The sequence below is a fragment of the Thermobia domestica genome, chromosome 17, assembly GCF_964235325.1.
Source record: "Thermobia domestica chromosome 17, izTheDome1.hap1.1, whole genome shotgun sequence".
NCBI classification, from domain to species: Eukaryota; Metazoa; Arthropoda; class Insecta; order Zygentoma; family Lepismatidae; genus Thermobia; species Thermobia domestica.
The window spans coordinates 148,980,380-149,005,349 of NC_137470.1; the positions used below are offsets into that span (position 1 = coordinate 148,980,380).

Here is a 24,970-nt window from a genome sequence, read left to right on the forward strand (position 1 = left end):
ATCTTTTTGAAAGTACTGAGCTTCTTTATTCTAAATACTAGTACAATATTCAAGGTGATTTCTTACGTTAGCATAGTATAATAATAATAATAATAAGAAGAAGAAGAAGAAGAAGAATTTATATTATATATATATATATATATATATATATATATATATATTATTGTTACAAATTGCGTATGTTCAGGATTTTATCTCCTACTTAGGATAGAAGAATTTACAATTTTACGTCATCCAAATATGTGGCGTTATTGAGAAATTCATAAGGAATACATCTATGGGGCCCTGGTTACCCGGATAAGGGTTAAGAAATATTCAAAAAGTGATACACATGTTATATATAGTAAAGGAAAGATGTAGTTAAATCGCGTGTGATGGTGAAATATTGTAAAATAACTATGTCTTGGCCTTCGGTGCGAGCGGTTTCGGGTTCGATTCCCATTGGAGCCACTCGGTCGAAAAAGTGCACAACGCTTTTTCAGGCCAGCCACCCTGAAAGAGATTTTCCTCATTCACACCAGGCAAATGGTACTTAGGTGGTACTTAACTAATACGTCCCAGGCCGCTTCCCTACTTCCCCAATCCTTTATTCTTTCCTTTCCCGGATAGTGCTCACTGAGGGACATCATCCCTCAAAACGTGATGGGCTAAATGGCCTTAGATGCCGAAAGCTCAGAAATCTAAAAGGACATGAACCCGGGGCTAATTCCAGTGTTTGGCAACCTGTCACCACAGAACGCTCAAAATAAAATGGAATCTTTATTTCAACGTCTCTTTCATGAACTGTACGCTAAATGAGCCGGATGATTAATTAAAGTGATTATGGGAGATTTGTTGAAATGAGAGTGTGGAAGGACCCTGAAGAAACGCACGGACATGTAGACCATAAACTCTCATGGCATAGATCTAATCAAAGACTGTTCGTTCATCAGGTTAATGTTCTACCACTGAGCCACCGCGCTCCTTCAAACCATTTGAGTATAACGGTTAATTTGATGACTACAGACTGCAACTTTAAGTCTCTTTTCAGCACTGAGGTTATACTATGCGGCACGTACTGATTCAGGTGGGATCACTGTGGGAGGTGCTCTCACCAGGAATCAAACCAAGGATAACGCGCAGAGCTACCAGCTACAAAGGGACACAATGACAGCTGGGTAGGAGAAGCAGAGTTTGAAAAAAAAAAACGGGTATTTTTTTTCAAAAAACCCAACCCACCTGGGCCCATGTGGGTATTTTCGGGTTTAATTGTTTCTTTTTTTTTTTTTTTTGAAATATTTCAATGTCTTTGGTGTAAAAATGTCATGGTCACAACTAGTAAGAATTTTCTATTCACTGCTGTTTTGAAAAAATGGCCGCCGTTTTGAAATTTTATACTGGATAGCCGAAAAAAAAAACTATACAGCAAATTTAGAATGTCTTGTACTTCTACCTACAAAATTTCAACTTAAAAAGTCCAAAAATTTCACCCTCTAGTATGGATACCCGCTATTTTAAATAATGGCAGCCATTTTGAAATTTTATGCCGCCAAAATATATACAGCTAATTTAGCCTCTCGTGCTTCTACTCTGAGAAGCTCAACTTGAAAGACCGAAAACTGTCCTTTGGATATCCGCTATTTTTTTTTAAAAAAGGCGCCATTTTGTAATTTTACGTTGGTATGCCGCCAAAATCTACAGAAAATCTAGAGTGTCTCTGGTTTATATCCTGAAAATTTAAAAGACCGAAAGTTGAACACTGTGTGGTACAGACAGACAAACGAATAAATGTAGATCGAGTCGTCCCAGGAGCCTCAATGACGTTCGCCAAATATGAATACCAAATAGCTATATTAATTTAAAACAAAGACATAATTCATCAAAATGTCTTAAATATTTTTCAACGTAAAATAAATGGTCTTATTGTTGAAGTTCACTTTCGATGCTTTGTGCATTCAATTACGGGAATTACCCGAGTCCGTTCTTTTCCGAAAATTAATTTAAAACAATTAACAAAGATAGGTCTATAATTCATATTTTATAAAGTAAATGTCTAAAATGAAATGAAATATCCTCCAGTGTAAAATAAATAGTTTTATTGTTGAAGTATTCACTTCCAATGCTTTGTGCATTCAATTGCGGGAATTTCCCGAACACTTCTTTCACGACGGGTTTTCCCTGAAAATGTAGCTTGCCTTACTGTACATCGAAACTTCCATTAATACTGAAGTTTGAATTCAGCACTTAAAAGAAAAAATGAAATGAAATCTTTGAGTTTTACGTCCCACGGTTATGCCGGTTAGGCTAAAGGAGACGGTGATAATGAGAGATGAGTGAAATGGTGGAATGAAGAAAGTGGGAGGAAACGGGAGAACCCCGAGAAAACCCACGAGCACGGAGCACTTAAAAGAGTAAGAGTTACGTAGTCTTGGGAGCTCCGAGCATTAAGCTACTTAATTGTGACAAGAATTTTTACGCTATTGCTAGTGTTGATTCTAAAGAATGCTTATTTGAAGGGTAGCAATAAATGACTGAACTAAACTGTAGTTGTTGAAAAATCAAATTTTACTGAATACTTTTGTTACCATCAAAGGTAAGAAATGATACTAATAGTTTTACTAATGTATTTACATATTTACTGTTAGTACCGGCACCTATAACCTTAAACCCGTCAAACGTATGAAGGATAACGTCCCTCGGCGGCGCCGAGTCAGGAAGCACACTATTCACGGAAAGTATTTTCTAAAATATACAATCGCTTACTTTACTTCAAATAGGCTATAAGCATAATCCACATATTAATTTGTTCTATAATTATATCAAGCTAAGGAGAGTTTTATTTATTTATTTATTTATTTCATTCAATCAGTGCATTCAGAACTTTATAAAGGTCTTATGTTGAATGTTGTTGTCTACCTTAACGTGAAAGCATAGATTCGCCCAAAGAAATTTCAAAATCTTATAAAAATAACTTTCAATGTGATCACTTTAGTTGTACCAATAATATACTAACGCAAAGATCAAAAGCTCAGGTGGGCCCAAACCGAAAAAAAACAGCTGTTTTTTTTTCGGGCTGGGCCCAGTTGGGCAAACCCTGAGGAGAAGGACAAGAAATGAAATGAAAGTTTTACTTCCTACGTTTATGCCGGCTAGGCTAAAGGAGACGGTGGTGATGAGAAATGAATGAAATGATGGAATGAAGAGATTGGAAGGAAACTGAAGAACCCCGAGAAAACCCACGAGCACGGTGTTTGTCTACCACAAAGTTCAGTTGGCGCGAGCTGGGACCGAACCTAGGATCTCATGCACCAGAGGTGAACGCTCTACCACTGAGCCATTGCGGCCTTCCAGGACAAGAATTGAGTTTTTTGAATTAAAGTAATGCCGGACGCCGCCCAAGGAAACCAGCACCATAGTGATGGGATGACTACACATTCTTCAGCTTATAAAGTCCGGCTCGTTCGTCTAAGCTCTTCGGCGTGTTAACCGTGGAAACTTTATAGCTTTTGTTGGAGCAGAATAAAAAACACATACCTCCAAAATGCTGGTATGGAGAAAAGACTCGTTGATTTGGAGTTTTGCGTCCCTTTCAGCTCTGAGGCTATATGAGACGTATACCTACAGATTAACGTGTGATCCAAACCACATGAACTCCTAGCGTGAATCGAACCTGGGCCTCCCACACCAAAGGCGCATACTCTCTCTAACCATGTAGCCACGAAGGAACGCTGGTAAGGAGAATAGAAAATTAGCACAGTAATAAATAGGAGTTGGAAATCTGTTGCTCTACCAAGCATAGAACTTGGTAGGTGTTTGCTGAAACTGTGTTTTCACGTTAGCCGTTTTGGGGTTGCAAACTCGAATGTTTCATCGACTGGCGAAAAGCTTTCGACCGAGTCATTTGGATGAAACTTCTGAAAATATTTAAAGAAATCGGAGTCAACTGGAGAGATCGACGACTCATTCAGAACCTGTACATAGAACAACGAGTGAAGTTGCGCTTGAATGAAGAAGCCAATAGTGTGGAGATTGGAAGAGGCGTCAGACAAGGATGTAGTTTGTCGCTCCATTTATTCAATATTTACAGTGAATGTCTAATGAAGCATTAATGGGAATTGGAGATTTCAAGATTGGAGGGTAGATCATTAACAAGATCAGGTATACAGATGATACGGTTATAATAGCTAAAACCGAAGGAGGACTACAAGAGATGATTGACAAAATAGTTAACAGTGGAAAACTGTATGGAATGGAAATTAACATCAAAAAGTCGAAAGTCATGAGAATATCCCGTGGAAACTCGCCCTTACGAATCAGAGTAGAACAAAGAGAACTTGAAGAGGTCGATAATTTCAAGTATCTGGAAAGTATTTTGACGAGAAACGCTTACTGCACCAAAGAGATCAGGTCAAGAATTGCCATAGTTAAAAGAAGCATTCAACAAGAAAAGATAACTCTTAACTAGCAAGCTCAATATTGGACTTAAGAAGAAGTTGGTCAAGTGCTATATATGGAGCATTGGACTGCATGATTCAGAGACTTGGACATTACGGAAGTTAGGGAGGAAATATTTGGAGAGCATCGAAATGTGGTGTTGGAGGAAGATGGAGAAGATAAAATGGACAGAGAGAGCAACAAACGAAGATGTTTTAAAACGGATAGAAGAAAAGAGGACACTTCTAGCCACCATCCTTCGTAGAAAGGCCAATTGGATTGGACACATCCTGCGAAGAAATTGTCTTCTCCACACCACCATAGAAAGAAAGATGGAAGGGAAGCGAGGAATAGGAAGAAGAAGAACACAGCTGATCGATAATTTGAAAAACAGGAGAAAATATTGGGAGTTAAAAGAGGAAGCTGAATATCGACAAAAGTGGAAGAAACATTTCCAGGCCCAAATCTAAAAATTGAAAACAAAATAAATAAATAAATAAATAAATAAAAATAAAAAAAATCCTCGGTAGACTCAAGACCTGCCGAAAGGCAGAATACTTAATAATAATAATACAAATCCCACCATAAGGAACCTTCTTTAATCAATCAAGAAATTTTACCAAATAAATATCAAATTTTAAGTTTTTATTTGTTACCTGATCATATTGTACCGATGTAGGTTTTAGTTCTTCCTCGTCCCCGACGGTATTAACGTCGATTTATTGTGTCCTCACGTTGTTACGTTTAAAATATTCACAGCACAATAGAAATGATACCGAAACGTAAGCTCAGAAACTCATGAGGTGGAGAAATGAAAAAGTTTCCCACCATCTCTTACATTGCGAAGAAGGTAAATATCGCGACAATATAAAAGCTTGGTGAAACTATGAAAAATGCTGCTACTTCCGACTTAGGTGTGCAAAATGACGTCATTTTCGTTAGTAAAATAAAAGAGATCGAGTCAATGTTAGAAAAAAAGTCGCCTATAGCATATGTAGCGAAGGGGAGCAAAGAACTTTATAACACAGAAAAACTGGTGAAAGCTATGAACTCAAATTCTACTAGCCTGCAAGTTATTCACACACATACTTTCAAGTTAGAGGCAGAGTGCATTTCCAAGCAGCGACAATGGAACATGTCTCAAGCTGTAAAGGATACTCTGAAGGGACCAGCAAAACTCAAAAGTAGTAATCTGGCGACAACCCACCTAGTAATTTTTACTCCACCAAAAACCCTAGCTCTAGTAACATTTCCCCACCAAAAATTCTAGTCCTAGTAATATTTACTCCATCAAACTTTCTCTGTCCTAATAATACTTATTCCACCAAAATTCCTAGTCCTAGTAATATTTTCTCGATTAAAAATTCTAGTCCTAGTAATATTTACTCCCTTAACAATTCTAGTCCTAGTAATATTTACTCCATCGACCTTCTCTGTCCTAGTAATACTTACTCCACCAAAATTCCTAGTCCTAGTAATATTTACTTCACCAAAAAGTCTAGCAATATTTACTCCACCAAAATACCTAGCCCTAGTAACATTTCCCCACCAAAAATTCTAGTCCTAGTAATATTTACTCCATCAAACTTTCTCTGTCCTAATAATACTTATTCCACCAAAATTCCTAGTCCTAGTAATATTTTCTCGATTAAAAATTCTAGTCCTAGTAATATTTACTCCCTTAACAATTCTAGTCCTAGTAATATTTACTCCATCGACCTTCTCTGTCCTAGTAATACTTACTCCACCAAAATTCCTAGTCCTAGTAATATTTACTCCATCAAACTTTCTCTGTCCTAATAATACTTATTCCACCAAAATTCCTAGTCCTAGTAATATTTTCTCGATTAAAAATTCTAGTCCTAGTAATATTTACTCCCTTAACAATTCTAGTCCTAGTAATATTTACTCCATCGACCTTCTCTGTCCTAGTAATACTTACTCCACCAAAATTCCTAGTCCTAGTAATATTTACTTCACCAAAAAGTCTAGCAATATTTACTCCACCAAAATACCTAGCCCTAGTAACATTTCCAAACCAAAAATTCTAGTTCTAGTAATATCAATCTATTTCAGTTTAACGTCCCACGATTATCCTCTTTAGGCTAAGGGAGAAGGATGATTAAAGAAAACGGGAGTACTGCGAGAAAACCCACGAACACGATGTTGCCCACTACAACTTACTTGGCCGGGGATAGAACCCGAGACTCCATGGACCAGAGGTAAGAGCTTTACCACGGAGCCACCGTGGCCCCTAATAAGCAAAGGCAATATAGTAGAAGTAAATTAAATGAAATCATTCGCTCAACATCCTACAATTAAAAACGACGGATAAGAAAGGTAAGTAATCACTATGGATGAATTTGTTGAAACGAATAATAAACGGCGAAAGTCTCAGTCTGTCCGTCACGCTAATTCCTAATGATAAACAGTCACGTTAACAGATGTTGGTAGATGCGGTAGCGATTGTCTGCCTGACGCTAATCGACATCACTAACTTCGCTTTCGGTTGCTACTCAATGATTTAAATCAAGACAGTGAGTACAACGGGGGTTTGGGGTGGTTAGTGAGAAAAAAAAAAAAAACTAAAATAAAATTGTAAAATATAAAAATTAGCTTTTAATTAAGGACGATCTTAACCTATAGCGTAGAGTGAGCCAAAGAATTCGAAAAATAATTAGTACAAACAAGGGAAGACAACCAAGCCACAAATTTTATGTCCTCTCAAAGTCTCTTACCTATAGTGAAGCTAGAAAGTCCAGTCAGAGCTGCTCGTGTCATGCATTCGAGGTATGAACCATGGGCATGATGATTTTGTGACAATCCCTTTCGTTGATTGGAGCTGCTCATATTCCTCTTATTGCAAGGCAATGATAAAAACCATCTGAAAACAAAAACAAAGACAAATACAGCTTTAAGCTGACTAACATACATCCGCTATAGTGTGATGTACAGTTACCATGAAAGAAAACGTTGTCCGTTGCCATAGAAACTGCCGTTTCCAGGGCAACAGATCCTGTCACGGTTAGCCAATATTGAAAGAAAAACGTAAAAAAAGATAAAAGAGCTAATGTAGAGGAGTCGCTAAAATTAATTCTCTTTAACGAGGACGATTTACGAAACATCATCTACTAATTGAAGTCATGATTATTTTCCAATACAGTAAATTTCAATAAACTTTCTTGTTATCGTTAATTACTCCATATCGGACTCCCGAAGAAAACTCATCGAAACAACTTATTGACCGTGCAAATAGCGACTACTCTGTCATGACTCCGTTTTCTTTCATTCAGAAATAGGAAAGAAAGAGAAGAAAGTAGAAGGGTAAAAGAAGGAGGTAGGAAAAGAAGAAAGAAAAGAAATAGGGTATCTTAATAAGAAACAGATTACTGGATAATTCCGGAAATATAGTAAAAGGTCGGGAAAGTCGTTGAAAGATGAATCATTCTAAATGTTATTAACGACTAGTCAATTTTGGAATGCTTCGAAATAGACACATGTTCCCTCATACCACCCAGACCTAGCTCCAGGCACCACGATCATGGGGTTGCCCAGACCTAGACCCGGGAATGAGAAAGTGAAATTTAATTCTTTGTACTGTTATTCCAACCGGTAATTGATTACCATCCAGCATCTGGACTCTGTTCTCTAGGATCGACCACACATATGAATTAGCCAAGAAAAAAAAAAAATCAGACTTATAAACTCAATATAAATTTATGTATCGTATCAACGAGAATTTTAACTTCCTGGAAGAAAGATGTCGTATTTAGGCTCATCCTGCTATTTTTGTTTCCTCCTAGAGCCGATTTAAACCATTAGTAGCGGTCCTTCATGACCTAGGTTATTTACCTTAACACGTATATTAAAACACGACACATATATTATAGATGTTAATACAACAAATGATATCACTAAAATTACTTATATTAAATCTATCATGCATTCACACGCTCACTCACTCAGGACAGTGTATATATGGTTAAAGGAAACCAACTAACTACAAAGATACAAATAATTTATTACATCCATAGTGAAAAGAAAAGACAAACAAATAGTTATGAAGAAAATATTAAATGCACAAGTTATTGGTTATATATTAATAGAGTACATAGTGTTATATTCTAGTAAATTTTTATATATTCAATCATCTTGACAAATAAAAATAATTACATATATTGTATCTTAGGCATGCTAAATCAAAATTATGATTTGCGACATACGCAAAGAAGACATTTATTTCACTTAAAAAAAAATTGACAAAGAGGAAAGAAAAAAAAACTTTTTTGTATTAGAACTTATATGAGTCTCTACCTCACATTGGGTAATAAAATATTAATGATTTTGAGCGTTCAAATCACAAATCACGCACTACTCATAGTGTCCAAAACATTTCGCTCCATTTAACTTCGTTCGTGTTTATATATATCTCTATATGTATATATATATCTATTGGTTTACAAAACCATTCGTCGTCTATACTTGGTTTATAACTTTTAACAGTTTATATCTGCAATCGCACACTGCGACGCTTTATCCATCCAGGAATTTTTAGAAAATAACTTTCACTAGAGGATGTTTCTCCTCTTAGACGATCCATTTCCAAACTTATTATTTGAATAGTTTTAAGTTATTTATTTAACACAGGGACACGTCATGAGACCTTTCTTTAGGATCACTTTCGTATATATGTCTATATGATTCGGATTTTAAAAACGATCTCCCGCAGGTGTACGGAGTATAAAGGTTCAAATTGAGGATAAAAAAAAAAACTGGTCAAGTCACAGGATACATATGGAGGTGAGAAGGATTCAAGGTACACTTTCCACAATGGTTTTTGGGTTGGTAGTTCAGGGATAATATGCGTTATGATGTGAGGTGGGTTACGTTTAGACCTGCCGTTACTTTCCAATACATGCCATTACAGAATTACATAAGGTATCATTTACATTTATTCAACAGAAAAAGAAAATTACTTGAGTGCACGGCGGTATTCTTAACAAAATCTACATTCTTACATTCGTCGGAGAACTTACTGGTAAACTATAGCAACCAATACACGTTTAGGGGGACAGACACGAGCGCTCTTACATATAATCATAATACATTTAATATCATACTTTTACTTTAAAATCATATTCACATACTAATTACATATACATTTCGACGTATTCATTTCTCTCTCTATATATATATTTATATATTTATATTCAATAAATGCGCACACATTTAAATTAATCACCCCCAACAATAAAATTTTTACAAGGTTGCAAACATTGTCCCAAAACAAATGACTTCCGACATTACATATGAAAAAAGAAAATTGCTTTTCTACCTGATACCGCGCATCTATAAATTTTTCACTTTTATATAATCAATTCGTGTTTAAATCATGAAGGAAAAAAAAACTTTGGAAGGCAGGCACGTAGCACAGAGCATTTCTAAAGATATAACTAGATAACCTAAAATACAATTTCTGGGCCCAGGTTAACTACAAAGTAATCGAAAACCAACACAGAAAAGAAAGTGACCAATGGATTAAAAAAAAAACTTAAGAGGAACGACGGTGAAAGAACGTAATCGAAGTGTCGTCAAATACTAAGTCTTTGTTCATTTCAGCGATAGGTCAAAATGTGATGGAGGACCCGATCATTATCTACTCCATTCATGAATCGTGTCTTGCAACGTCTCAGCTGGTAATTTCAGATCAGAGTTATACGTTAAATATATCGTAAGTAACAAGTTCAAAATCTTGGGGGGGGGGGGGGGGGGAAGGTTGAAAAAATTTTAAAAAAAACTTGAAGAAATGAAGACAGAGAGAGAGATAGAGAAGAAGGAAGACGAAGAATAGGGGCGCCAAAGACTTAAGTGAGAAATAACTAACGCTACAAAGGTAGAAGTCGAATTTCGCTCTCAACAAAATCCATAGCCAAAATATTCTTAACATGCCAAAAGGGGTTCGGCTTACCAAATAAATAGCCGATAAAACTGTCTGCGAAGATGAGACAAGTCTGTGTCCACAATGGGATTTTCGGAAAGACAAAGGCTTTAGGGAAATCCCACCACTCACCGTATCCGGTCAACACCCTTGCAGACCCCGAAATCCTCCGGAAGGTTAGAGACGGCGTTAATTTAGGATTTCAAAAGGGAGAAAAAAAAATCATCCGACCTCTTGGAAACTAGAAGATTCCAGGATAGTAATGAAATTAGAATAATAGTTAAGATATCCCTAATTAGTGATTTGCCAAAATAAAAAAAATTAAATAAACTGAATTTTGGATCGGTGATTTCAATTACCAAAACATCACCGATAGCTACCCTGCGCAGACACGCCACAGTCTGGGATGTCGTTAATTTCCCTCGTCTAATTAAACTAAGAAAAGAAATGAAAATACTTAAAGGGACTAGGGGTCGACATCCGGGTACGCGAAATAAATTTCAATAATTAATTGTTTTGATTCTGTAACCCTGTCAGAGCTGTCGCCTCCATGAACATTGTAAGCTAGCCTGAGTAGGTAACGTGAAGAAAAAAAAAAATCTCACAGAGTGGTACATTCTATTTTTTTAAAACCGACCAGAAGATATAATTCACTACAGCCCTGTTGTATAACTACTATTGTCTTTTCATAATTTATTATTCAATATGTCTAGTCAACGATTATATGATGCTACCCCTTCTATCAGATGGTATTACTATGGTTGATTATTATTATAACACATTAAACTACAAAGTATTACCATAGTCCGACTATATATAGCCCTCCGGTCCGCGTGATATTATGGTGCAGGGGTCAGAACCTGAGATGTTTGTAGTTACCCGTGTCTATTCAATATCTATATATCAACACGCGGTGAAGTATTCACTGGGCTACTATACATTTAACTATATGGGTGTCCTATATTCTATATTCATTTACTACAATATTCATACACTTTATATTCATGTTCACATTAATATTCATATAATATTCATATCATCATTCTCATTTACTACGACGCTATATTCTACAAACACCCTGTTTCCTCTATCTACGCCAAGCCTATTTACACATTTCATCATAACACTTTAAAATCTATAGTCACTACAAACATTTCCCATTCCGATCACCGCACGACAACCTCACTCGAACCCAAGACTCTTTCATCCCACACACAATACTATGTAATACTCGGTAGCTTTATTAAGAAGAAAGAAAAAAAAAAATCCTACGTATGTTCACTGAAAATAGAATTATCCGCGATAATATTTAATGTTTATAAAATTCTGCAGTAACAATGAACTTCTGCAGCCACGAAGAAAAATGAACATCTAATATAATTCCAAAGCGAAGAACTAGCATCATATCGCCCGACTTCTGTTAAAAAAATTACGTATTGTTTATTTACTTAAATATCTCGATTTCTAGACTATGCAGAATGTTGAAACTTTCAGAATATATTAATTTTGGGTCACTTGACCTAACTGTACATTCATATGGGCAGTGAATTATACCTTCTAGGTTTTATTTCGGAAAGAAAGGTCAATTTCATGAAATCTAAATCACTAAGTACCTCGACAGAAGAATGGCGGTTAGTACTGACTTTTGACACTAGGGCTAGCGAGGATATAATCAACCCTTGAACAACTGAATGTGACCTTGTACACGGAATTATTATACTATATTAAGTTCACTATTAAATATTGTGTATGAGTTCACTTAATGACGGAGAAATAAAAATTTATCGCATAGTAAATACTACACTGTCCATATTTAATTATCTCACACACTCTTTCATCACTTAACTACCACAATTACTACTACTACATTACAAATATACACATACTACTCAAACTACAAGACACATCATGCCAATACACACCAATCATCACTATCATTAATACATGTTATACTAATAAATATACACAGAAAACATTCATATTTTACCATTTTAAATCGGCTCGAAAGGAAAAGGAAAGAAAGGGACAGGGCCCACTGGCCCTTGTTTTCACTGAATCACATTCTTTACTCAACCTATTTAACCAATGCCCTGAGGGGACATATCGAAGTATTAGCTAACAATAGGACCCCTGCCCTGAAGGGGCAGGAACCCGGAACAAACTAAATGTTCAACTCATCCCGCTGGAAGCCGTACTCCCAATTTGGGAGTCAGATAGGAGCCTTACTATAAATTTACACGTGCATTATGATCACTATCCTAACTACAAAGAAATTAAATACCGCCATGTTATTACTAAATAAGTACAAAAGAAATCACATTTACTACATACACGAACACAAACGGCAGTGGGGCAGGCCTAACGTAACTCTAAAAGGAGTAATTTTCAGGATGAGAATATTTTAAGGGAGAAACACTACTCTTCCGAAACTATTTATAGATTTTTTCTTTCTAAGAACAACTAGCAAACTGATGCACTTCACAGAACCTGTCCACCACTAATTATATCAGCAAAACATGGCGTTACCGAGTTGACTTCCTATTTCTGCTCTACAGTCCGGTTTTTTACTATAAAAATTGGCAAATTATGGCTCCATAGCTTCCTGGACGGTATTTATTCAATTATTATATTAGTTTTACCTTCTTAATGCAGCTTTTCTAGTTAATTTCTCCTTTTATATGCTGGAAGATCCGGGTCGGCTGTCGTCAACAAATTTTCAGGCATGGAATGGAATAATTGCGCCCTACTATCATAGCGTGGGTTTATCAGCCAATCAAAACTAAGCATTTTGGCGGTGGGGCTTTGAAACGAATAAAATTTGGTAAAATCTGGATCAAACTAGATTTTAGAAGGACCTAGGTATCTAAAAGAGAGGTGAAGGGTGGTCCTGAAAATTCTGTCGAATTTTAGATTGGTTATTTGATCTGGAAAGTTCCGTCCAATAGTGGATCTATATTTTCAGATAGCACTGACACCGTAAGAATTGTAATAATCCATTTACATATCCATATACAAGACTTATAACTAATTTAAAATATAAATAAAGGTATTGATTCCCAAAACTATAATTCCTAATGAATTTTTTACAGTTTTCCATGTTAATTTGAAATAGAATAACAAATAAAATTACGAATTATATGAACAGCCTGAAATTTTTTGTTAAACGTCAAGTACAGTCGGTGCAAAAAATTTCGGGCACCCTCCTATTAAGAACATAATATCATTAGACTGTAATGGCAACGGAAAGAGACAAAAACTGCGTACTCACCATATCCATGTTCTTTGGCCAACAAGATTCACAATAAACTAATTTGACTAGGAATTAAACCAGGAGGTTCGGGTGAAGAAGTGCACACTCACAAATCAGAAGAAAACAACGCAAAATAGGACCTATTATCATTTCTGTGTGCAGCTGGGTTAAATGAAGTTTGCCTTCTACATATCATGAGTGTCCATACGGTTTATTCCAGCGGGAAGTGATTATTTTATACACGGTTAAGCAGAAAGATGTTAACATTAAATGGGCGTTCTTTTTGTTTTGTTTTGCAGATTAAACCATGGCGTGCTGATATTCCATTGAGGGACAAAGGGAAATAGCTGCCTGGATGGAAGTTTTTCGGTCCCCACGCATCGTACAAGAAAATTCACGACCTGGATCGGACGAGATGTACCTTCGCACCTAAAAATACGAGAAGTTTGTAAGGACGGGGTCTGTTTAAGACGATTGCAAAGGATACAGTAGTAGAAAGAGATCTGGCCGAACTGAAGAGAATATCATCATCGTCTACGGAGCGATGGTAGCCAGCCCAACCAAGTCCTTGCGCAGATTTTCTCTAGAGACTAACATTTTTCAAAGGTCAGTGGTTACAACTTTACACCGTGCTTTAGGAATGAAGCCATACCACTTGCAGATTGTGCAGCATCTCATAAATGCGGACAAGCAAGCACGTGTGAATGCTGCATAAATTATCTTGGAAATAGTGCGCATGAAGCCTGACATTCTGTTCATGTTACCTGACGAAGCAACATTCCACATCAGTGGTCGTCTGTATGTCAGCAAGCTAGCAACAATGACGACCTGAAGCACCGCATCACTCAGTTCATGTCTGCTATTCCTGTCCAAATGGCCCAGAGGGCCATACAATCAACAATGGACAGAGTTCATAAATGCATTGAGCAAGATGGGTGCCAAATTGAAACCCTGTGACCAAATCCTTGCCTTGTACTTTCACGTGAACAAACCCCCATTTAATGTTAACATCTTTTTGCTTCACCCTGTAGAACATGAACAGGGAGGACTTTATTGAGTAAGATAAGTAAAAATCCAATGAAAAATTAACCAAGTTCTAAAAAGTGTAAAATTTCTATATGCGAAAAAAAAAAAAAAGCAAAATTGAAAATGAAATGAAATCTTTCATTTCAACGTCCCACAATTATGCTCTTTAGGCTAAGGGAGACGATGATTAAAGCATGTGAATGATGATGGAAGAATTAGTGGAATGAGAAAGGGGAGAAAACGGGAGTATCCCGAGAAAACCCACGGATACGTTGTTGTTCATCATAAACTTATCTAGCTAGGGATCGAAATAGAGAGCCGATGCACCAGACGTAAGTGCTCTACCACTGAGACACTGTGTACCTCAGTAGCAAAACTGAACCAACGAGACAATTTATTATTGCTTCTAACGTCGTATAAAATCTATCAGGTAAATAAATAAATAAACCTTCTGACCCAGAGAAAAAAACAGGACGTTACCTCAGTATATAAACAGAGCTATCAACTGCACCAAGGAATTTTAAATGTAGATTCAAGATTCAGCTTTAAAAAACTACTCATTCAAGTTTATGGTCAAGACTTCACATTCTATTTCGACGCCAAAACTCTGCTCAGATGGACTTCGTAATTTTGTTTAGGCTTTGCATTCATTGTCAGTAGTCTCGGTCAGTTACCGGCAGAGTTTTGTACACTTTGGTCGGCACCTAGACTTCATTTTCCAGTCGTGGTAATGTTACAAAAAGTTTTTCTACTAAAGTTTGACGTTATTTTCGTGGAGAAGGTTGGCCCTAGCTTAAATTGCACTAACAAGTTCTGGTTCTCAGTCGATCACAAGTTGCCTTACATAATAGATGCTGACACTTAGCATCAAAGCCTACACTTGCAACCAAGGGTAAACAGTGTTTATTAATTTATTGTGCATTATTATATCGCATTGATCGTGTTACCGTGGAACCTATCTCACCACGACAGCACAAAAGACCTACCAACCAGCACATATTAAGTGATAGTTTCGTTTCCTTCAGTCAAATAAATAAAACGATAACTTAGTATCAGGGTGTCTACTGGAGTTGACTTGGACACTTTCAGTATATTTCCAGTGTCCTGCTACAAAAATTTGTAATATACTATAGTGAATTAATAAAAATGACATACCGTACGCTGTGATATTTAACAACGTAAAATATATTGATAAAATAGTTTTTTTTTAAACATTCTAATAGAAAAGTCACAAATTAATGGGTTCAAATAATAATAATAATAATAAAAAGAATGTTTTCTAGTCGTCAAATTCCCCAGAATGTCTGTCGCAATGCCCACTCACCTTTTCTTTTGTGTGTGTTGGCCTCCACACATCTCTCACAGCCTCCCCTGCTTCATCGCATTACTTATATTTAGACTTTTTTTCTTTTTTTACATTCGTTTACATTTGGTACAGAAAAAAATTAAGTACAGTTCGTTGAATTTAAAAAAGGGTATGAAGCACTCCCTCCCCTTTTCTCCCTTTCGCTGCAATAAACTTTTCTTGTATTACCTGACCAGGATAGCAGTGCGGTTTTGGAAGGATGGCGCTGCTGTTGTGTTTACATCAGTTTGTTGGCAAGCGCGGTGGGACAGGGGAGCGGAGAGTTTCATTCTGCAGTGTATCCAACGGTATTTAAAAGTTGCAGTTTGGATGTTATGCATAGCCTAATCTCTTTCCGTTTAATAAAGAACGTCGTAAGTTGTGTGGTTGTAATGAACCATTCCTGCAGTACTGCAGATGTATTGTGGATAGTGATATATGAATGGAAATTACCAATTTAAGAACAACATAGAACAATTGACAATTCAGTGAACTTCTACCGTGTATTAAGCAGATAGTATAAAAATTGATTACGTTTTATTCGATGTCATTATAAAACAGGAGCATCCTGAAAAACGCCACTCGCTAATTTGTTCGCAAGTTAATGTGGAGGGTGTACTTTTGTTGTAGTTGTTTTTTTTTGCTTGTTACTTAAAATTTTCTGCAAATAACTTCAATCACTTTTGAAACTGTTTGTCTTAGCTTGAGCCAGAGGTGGATCCAGGCTGAATGTTTGGGGGCGGTCATTCGAAGTCAAATCAAGGTAAGAGTGTATTGCACAAAAAAAAAAAAAAAAAAAAAAAAAGTGAAACAAGTTTAGTAAAGATGAAGTAGCTACTTTCTGCAATTTCTAGAACAGAAATGGCCACCTGCGATTTCGAAGGTGGACATTTTATTGCGCAAGAACGCCAATGTAAGTAATTTCTTGCAATTTATTGCTTTATTTGACTTCTGCAACGTAAAAAAAAGTAAGGCCTACTTATTTTAGGTTTTATTTTACATTTATAATACAAAAGTGAAAACTCTTAGATTTTATTTTTAAAATAAAAAATATCCTATTCTGGGGGGAGGAAATCGCTCTGGCCCCTGGATCTGCCCCTGACTTGAGCATATGCGTGAAGTGATTTATTACGAACAGGACAAAAAGAACTCTGATAGATTGATTACAAGTAATCCGGTTAGAAACACTGCTGCTTGCATTTTAGTTCCAAAACCGGCCGCCCGCACTCGTTGGCTGGTCAGGATATAACAATAGGCATAATAGAACAACAAAAACAAGACTCACATATACCTTACGTACCGCTTTTAAATTGAACGCACTGTAGAAGACCAACTAGTTACAAATATCAAAAGGTGGGCCGCGGTGGCTCAGTGGTAGAGCGTTCACCTCTGGTGCTTGGGGTCTTGGGTTCGATCCCAGCCCCGCCAAGTGAACTTTATGGTGGACAAACACCGTGTGCGTAGGTTTCCTCGGGGTGCTCCCGTTTCTCCCACTTTCTTCATTCCACCATTTCATTCATTATTCATCATCACCGTCTCCTTTAGCCTAACCGGCATAACCGTGGGACGTAAAACTCAAAGATTTCATTTCATTTCCTTTCAAATATCAAAGAATAACATATATAATATTCAAGCTTACACATTTAGATATGTTACTCTCTTGATATTTCAGAAATATTAAATGATTGATTGACTGATTGATTTTGAGTTTTACGTCCCGTTCAGCAGCGAGGCTATATGAGACGTGGACCTACTGATTAACGTGGAATCCGAACCACATGAGCTGAAATATTAAATGAATACAAACTGCATATAAAGTTAAAAGGAAACATTTTCTTGTTACATTTGATTTAGTGTCCTCAAGCTGTCAATTTCTGATTCATGTAACGTGGGTTCCTATCACCACAACATGGCGAATTCTCAAGTTGCAGACCGAGGAGGCCTCTAGACATAGAGGTTACCAAGTATAAGAAGATCCCCCCCCCCCCACTTTAGAAAATTCAAATAATGACTAGGTCATTCGTTTGTACCGAAAATATTTTCGCTTGTACCATTTTCCTTAAGGGGTTACTTGAGAGGTTAACTGGGAGCTATCTTGGCGCGAAGATAGCCCCCAAATGTCACCCCCTCTTTTTTTTCCGAAAACTATCAGGGTACACACAAAACTTTTTTCGGTACAAACGATTTGCTTTCGAATGGTGTATTTCGATTTTTTGTGCTGTGATACGGAGGGGCTATTTTGGTGCCAAGATAGCCCCCCTCCTTTCCCCAGTTGACCTCTCAAGCAACCCTATAAGGAAAATGGTACAAACGAAAATATTTTCGGTAGAAACGGTACAAACGAATGACCTAGTCATTGTTTCAATTTTCTAAATTGGGGGGAAGGGTCTATCTTGCCATACGTGAGGTTACCGGCGAACATATTGAATAAACAGTCGCGGAAAAACGACAAAAGGTGGCTCTCCAGCTTGAGGGAAGAAGCTTTTATAGGTTGTATATGAGGCGTATAGTTTCTAAATCCGCCATCTCCTTCATAAACGGTTTCGAGAAAAACAGAAAAAACTGATAACTCAGAGATTATGTGAGATAAAATTTTCTTTTTAGAAACACTTTACTGCTTTCTGGACATTCATTATAACTACCAAATGACAAAAATCTCTCTCATTCCATTTCTCGGTTATTGCAGAAAGCAGTTTGGAGATGGCGGATTTTGTAAACAACTTTTGGAGATGGAGGACTTTGAAATAAACGTACCTAAGTTATTTTTGGGGTTTATTTGGTTCCAAAGCATTACTATTATACTTTCGGATAACTATTCATAACAGAACAGTAGATGGAGATAAACTGAATCTAAACAACGATATTAACTTGTTGGGTGACATTATAATGTGCACAAATAAGGAAAAAAATGAAGCTCTAATCATAGTACGTTAGCTACATTTACGGGTCAAGTTCCGAAGTTCCCAGCCCGTTTAGAAATATCGTCTCCTAACATAACATAAGCTAACTTAACCTCACCTCACTAACCTAATCTAACCTATTGGGACCTGACCTAACCTAACCTGACCTAACCTAACATAGCTTCACATAACAGGATGGGAACTTCGGAATAAATGCCACCTTTACCAACAAGAAAAGGATTGAAAGTGATCTTTACACTGTTGTCCGATATAGACCTCATCAGAATCATGTTCGGAACACTGGCATTCAGCCTAATCCTCATCTACACTTTCTTCTGTTGACGCAGTCAGTCTCTTTTCAGCAACAACTTAAATGGCTAAGTTTGAATTAGCACGCCAATTTTCCCCGAAGTGTTTCGTTACGAGTTGAACAACATCTTGCAACTTTTTTTCATTAACGTCGGTCTTCAATTCATAGCATAGCATAGAATAGAATCGAGATGGCGGGTTTACAAACACCGGAGTATATATGTATCTGAGTGGAGATGGCGGCTTTTGAAAAATACCCTGAACTTTAAAGCAGTAATTGAGGGTGGAGGTGGCGACATTTCAAACAACTCTTTTCATCATCATGTAGGGCATGGAAAGGAATACCAGTAAATCTACTTATCTCATTTTTTCTGAAAATTGGAGATGGCGGATTTAGAAACTATACGCCTCATATGAACTTTACTTGCATACACACCATCGCGGACGCACCTCGTCGTTACCAATCGGGACCGCCTGCTCTGTTCCTGCCGTGACTCGGTTAAATAGCATTCATATTTAAAAAAAAAAAAAAAAAAAAAACCCACCCAGCACAAGTTGGGTTCCGTTTTCAAGGTTATTCGTCCTTTATACTCAGCCACCTTAAAGTAAATTTTCATCCAATAATGCAACTCATCCACTAAGAACACCATCTAAGGCAGATAAAGTGCATTTTCTGCTAAGAGAAGTTCATATTCATGAAAAACACGTATGACCCTATAAAATAAGACACCATGTAAGCCCAGATATAATGCCAATCTGTGAAGTTTAAAACTGTATAGGCCTAGGCGCGAAAATATCAAACATGAAAGCACTAGAAGTAAATTTTGAAAAAATAAGTAAATAATAATAATTGTCTATGCCTTTATATAAACAACCTGCACGAGAGCTTCTGTGGATTTTTAAAATTAACCTCGCTTCCAATTTCCTTGTTTGCCATAAAATTAAGTGAAATGAAAAATTTAAGTCTTACGTCCCACATTTATGCTGGCTAGGCAAAAGTAGGCGGTGGTGATGAGAAATGAATGAAATAATGGGATGAAGAAAGTGGGAGGGAACGAGGAACCCCAAGAAAAACCCACGAACACAGTGTTTATCCACAACAAAGTTCACTTGGTGCGAACTGGGATAGAACCAAGGACCCCATGCACCAGAGGCAAACGCTCTACCACTGACCCACCGCAGTTATTTGCCTTAACCAAAATGCAAAACTGTTATCATCTGCAATTCACATAGAAACAATCCAAGAAGACAAATAGAGCTTCTTAGCTTATGGGGGCATCGCACAAATTTGTAAAATCTATGTAAGAAACATGTTACTAGATTTAAGAAGAGAATTATATCTCGAAGTATTCAAAATATATACGTTTAAGGTAGAAATACGAAATGGAAAGGAAGGCATGATAAAGTAAAAATATTTGTGAAGGGAGGGAGCATAGAAAGTGTTGCAATGCTATACCATATGCAAGGGATGTGTTTTTAGTTATATAAAGTATGTTTTCAATATCCACGTTTATATATATATACCGTCGCTTACGCACCGGCCCCCTAAAGTCAATTTGTACCCATTAACTCTATTCCTCCCTTAAATAACATTTTCTAAGGCTGTAAGAGTGTATTTTCCGAAATATGCACCAATAAAAGGGTAAACGTTCGTATCGCCGGACTAATTTTAGGAAATGTACCGTGTGGACTGGAAAATATACCGTATTTTGGTGTAGGAAGAGTGAGTTAAAGTCGCAAGAGAGGAATAGTTGAAGTTAAGAACGTTGTTGTTATTAGTAGTTTTTGATGATGTAAGCGGCAGTGTGTGGAGGCGTAAGGGACTATTTGTTGAAAAGCAGGTAGCAACAGAGCGTTGGGGGAAAGAAAGAACAGCATTTCGAGGGTTATTTCACGAAAGGGAACAACGAAAGTATTGTACATGATTTTTTACTCGAAACTGAAAAAATTACATGTCTGTGATTTGAAGGTAAGTATATTCTAACTCTACCTAATCTAATCTAACCTAATTTAGTACATTTTGGTACTGTTTCCGAGGATGATATTTACTGTCGCACCCAAATCCACTTATAGTGACTCGTCATAAAGACATCCTTTAAGCGCATACCCCCGTCGCTGGCGCGCCTGCTCCACACGGACGATCGCTCTCGGTAACCATTTGCCCCCCCCCCCCTGCTACGCTACTATCCGGACTGGGGTATAACGTTGCCGACCGGTCGGATTTTCACCCGCCTTGCCGGAAATATTGCTGATATTTTGATTAAAACCGGTAACCGGTACAAACTTCTTACCAGCCCTTTATGACCTGTTTCGGCAAGTCTTTACTTTGACTCAAACAGTGACTTTAATCGGTTCTTATAGGTTTAGTCAGTTCCTGGAACTGTTTGCGCGTGAGTCACTTTTTTGAACTGTTCGTGCCTTTGGTGTGACGTCTTAGTTCAGATTTTTCCCACTAGGTGTCTATGTACAGTCATATGGTAGGTTGTTAGTGTGATGTCACATGTTCTGTGTGCATGTATGTGTATGCTGTTGTTGGTGGCATGCGAGGAGCGCGTAATTGAATTTTCGTTTCATGGCGACGATCGAGTTAGCAAATGCGATTGAGAAACCGTTCCATGAATTTAATACAACGAATTTGAACTTGTCGCTTTTAAGTAAGTTTGTATTAGATTCGGATATTAACTCATATCGTTTTGCAGCACTTTCTGGTTTTGTTTTAATTGTTAGAGAAAACCTATCATGGTTGTGGTCTAAGGTTGAAGATATTTTCGACGTATGGTAAAAGTGGGCGTTTTTTTTTTTTTTTTTTTTTTTTGTTTTTTTTAATAATAGGAAGTGTGCTCGGTTTAATAAAACGACGTGTGTGCGGAAAGGAACATTTTTCAGTAATGTTGAGTATTGCGCATGTGTTCTTGCTATCTTATTTTTTCGTGTGTGGAATCAGCAATTATGAGTTCATTATTCATGAGAGTTCTCCTATGGCGAAATGGTGAGTGTTTTCTTTTATTAATTCACATTATTTTTATTCTTGATTTGTTTTGCATTTGAGTATTAGGTTTTGCTGCTGGTTGTCCTATTGTCTTGTTAAGATGTAATTTATTTTTCTTTGTCATGCACTGATTTATGATTAGTGACGAGTTTTTTTTTTTTTTTTTTTTTTTTTTTTATAATTATTTCCCTTCTTATGTTAGCTTTATAGTAGTGGTGTGATTATTTGTTGTTGTTTTGGATGTTTTTATGGTACTTGAGCGGGGGGTTTGGGGGGCGGTAGCTCCCTATTTAGATCTCAAAATTTATGGTCACCGCTTCACTTGAATTGATTTCTCGGAAGACTTTAGGAATGGCATTTAGTAACATTTTGGCCCTTGTACTTATAGTATAATTCTTAACATCGTGCATTACTTTGACTGTGATAGTAAGTGTAAGCGATTCATCTGATCCGGTTGAAGTCATTGTTTGACTCAAAGTAAAAATTTACCCCGGCTTCTTCAAATTTGTATCAAGTTCGAAGTATAGATTTAAAAAAGTAACATTCATTCTGTAAATCCAAAACTGTCACTTTTTACCATCTACCACTGATTAATATATTTTGTTCATCTGTTTAGATAATTTTAAGGAGATGACAGGGACTGTATCAGGGAAATTTTAAAATTTATTTTTAAGGAATTTTATACATTTATTGGGAGTGAAAAAGGACTTCTTGCAGCAATTTCCTGTAGTTCAAGTGTAAGTGTAAAGAATAAATTTCATTTTCCAAATCCAAAATTATCACTTAAAGATTAATATATTCTTGTTCATCTGTTTCGATAATTTTAAAGAAGTGGCAGTTACTGGTAAATACAACAAAATGATCAACGCCGATCTCAGTTTCTCATTTTCAGCACAATTTATTTAAGTTAATTAGTGAATGTGTCAGGGATATGCAGAATACAGGCGTTAATGCATTTTTGCTTACGATAGTACATTTTCTTCCCATGGATGGGTCCGAAAAGGGATACTTGTACTTCACACTTTGACCTATATCATAGGAAATTTTGAGGGGACGCCGGTTTCTTATTTTCCAGAGTTGGCAACTGTACTAGGTGCTTTTAGTAGCCACATACACCAAGTTTGTTCTTGTTTACACCAAGTTTGCAACGGTAGTTTTTATGCCATAAATTCACACTGTATGTAAATTCATGATTACATCAGTTGCAAATAACAAACCGTAAACGCAACCAAGAGATTTGGGGGTAATAGTTAAGAACAGCTACTTCTCATCTCCCGTGCACGATACATCTTACTGTTGCACTACCTAAACACCCTAAGTACAAGGGCAAGAACTCAGTCTATTACCTACTTTTTAACATCTTAGATAGTCATTGAATAATTTCTGAAAGTATGGCGTTTCTCGTCCTTCCCTAAATGGGAAGTACGGCTCCTTAACTATAACCGATTTGGGGAAAAACTAAATAAAGGCACAAACCTAGAAGATAAGTTTTTAACTAGAACTTCCTCCTGTTTAAATTAGGATTGTGAGAAACCTGGGTTCCATTCGCGGCCGGAGCTCATGTGGTTCGGATCCACGTTAAACTGTAGGTTTGTCTCATCATATAACCTCACTGCTGAAAGGGACACTAAACTCGAAGTATAATCACTTCACTGCTGGAGAAGAGAGGAACTCACCCCTTATGTCTCAGCCTAAAATGAAGTCTAACTCATTGCTACAATTCAAAATGAATACAAACCGACAGTCACTTGTTGCAGTTACAGCAGACTACAAAACCAAAGTAATGCAAACACAATTTTCCGTACCATATTTGAGATCCTTGAGCAAAAAATATATTATTTTTGGTAAATTTCCACACAACGACTCCTTTCTAGTTATTCCTACCTTAGTGGCTAAGTCTTATGCCGAAATTACCTTCTATTATGAATGATACAGACGATGTATGTTGCCTTGTCTTGTCGTAGACCAATACCGGTCAAATAGGTAGGTGCACCAGCTTGCTAGTCGTGTGTGCTACGAACGCAAAATTGTCAAATGAGTATCTCGCAACGGAGGATTTATGATTCAGAAACAAAATTGAATAAATTCCAGGACGCAATTGGGAAGAAAGGACACAATCGGGAAAAAGGTCAGTCAGGAAAAGTTCAAAATCGGGAAAGAAGTTCAGACAGTGAAAGAGGGCTGAAAGCCAAGTTGAATAGGGCAAAAAGTTAGAGGGAAGTGGTAAGTGTGAAATGAAAAAAAGAACAAAGAGTAGAAAAAAGAACGGGATGTATGTGTATGTACGTGTAAATGTAAAAGAAAGTGTAAGTGTAGCGTAGGTGTATAGGAGATCCCACTCAACTCTCTTCCTCACAGAGTATCACCACACACGAGGCACTGGTCGTAACGGCCACCGTTGAACTTCGACGTATATTGAGCCCATTATAGACGAACAAATATTCCATCATATATTGTAACAAATATTTCATCAAAGTGGAATTTGAACATGTATGACATCAAGTTCCATGCAACTTTTGGGTTGGTTACAATATTTAATACAACTATTCTAAATTACAACTTGCTCTATTTCTATCCAACATTGTATCAAAGAAAACAAACGAAAATCGCTAAGCAGTGGCACTAAAATCGAGTATAAAAGTGGACACGTAAAGTTGATTTTTTTATGCGTACTAGCAGTAATTTGTGTTATATAACTATAAAATTAAAAATTATTACGGCTAAGTACCGCAGGTGACTTCTCAAAATTGGCGTAGATTGAGAATATTCCGTGAAATTACAAAAAAAAACTTTCACTTTT

At 36.8% G+C, this 24,970-nt stretch overlaps 1 protein-coding gene across 4 annotated transcripts in view; it reads right to left on the bottom strand.

Annotated features, from left to right (window-relative positions):
* The window catches only part of LOC145674397 (putative GTP-binding protein 6), a 138,862-nt gene extending 114,681 nt beyond the window's left edge, over positions 1-24,181 (bottom strand). Inside the window, exons 1-2 of one of the 4 annotated variants that reach the window (XM_081744400.1) lie at positions 24,085-24,181; positions 7,152-7,297 (exon numbers count right to left, since the gene is read on the bottom strand). The gene's annotated coding sequence lies outside the window, so the exon portion shown is untranslated. Of the gene's footprint in view, positions 1-7,151; positions 7,298-23,646; positions 23,776-23,975 lie in introns of those variants that run through there. The other 3 variants (XM_081744399.1, XM_081744398.1, XM_081744401.1) reach the window with 3 other exon arrangements.
* Between the last annotated feature and the right edge of the window lie 789 nt (positions 24,182-24,970).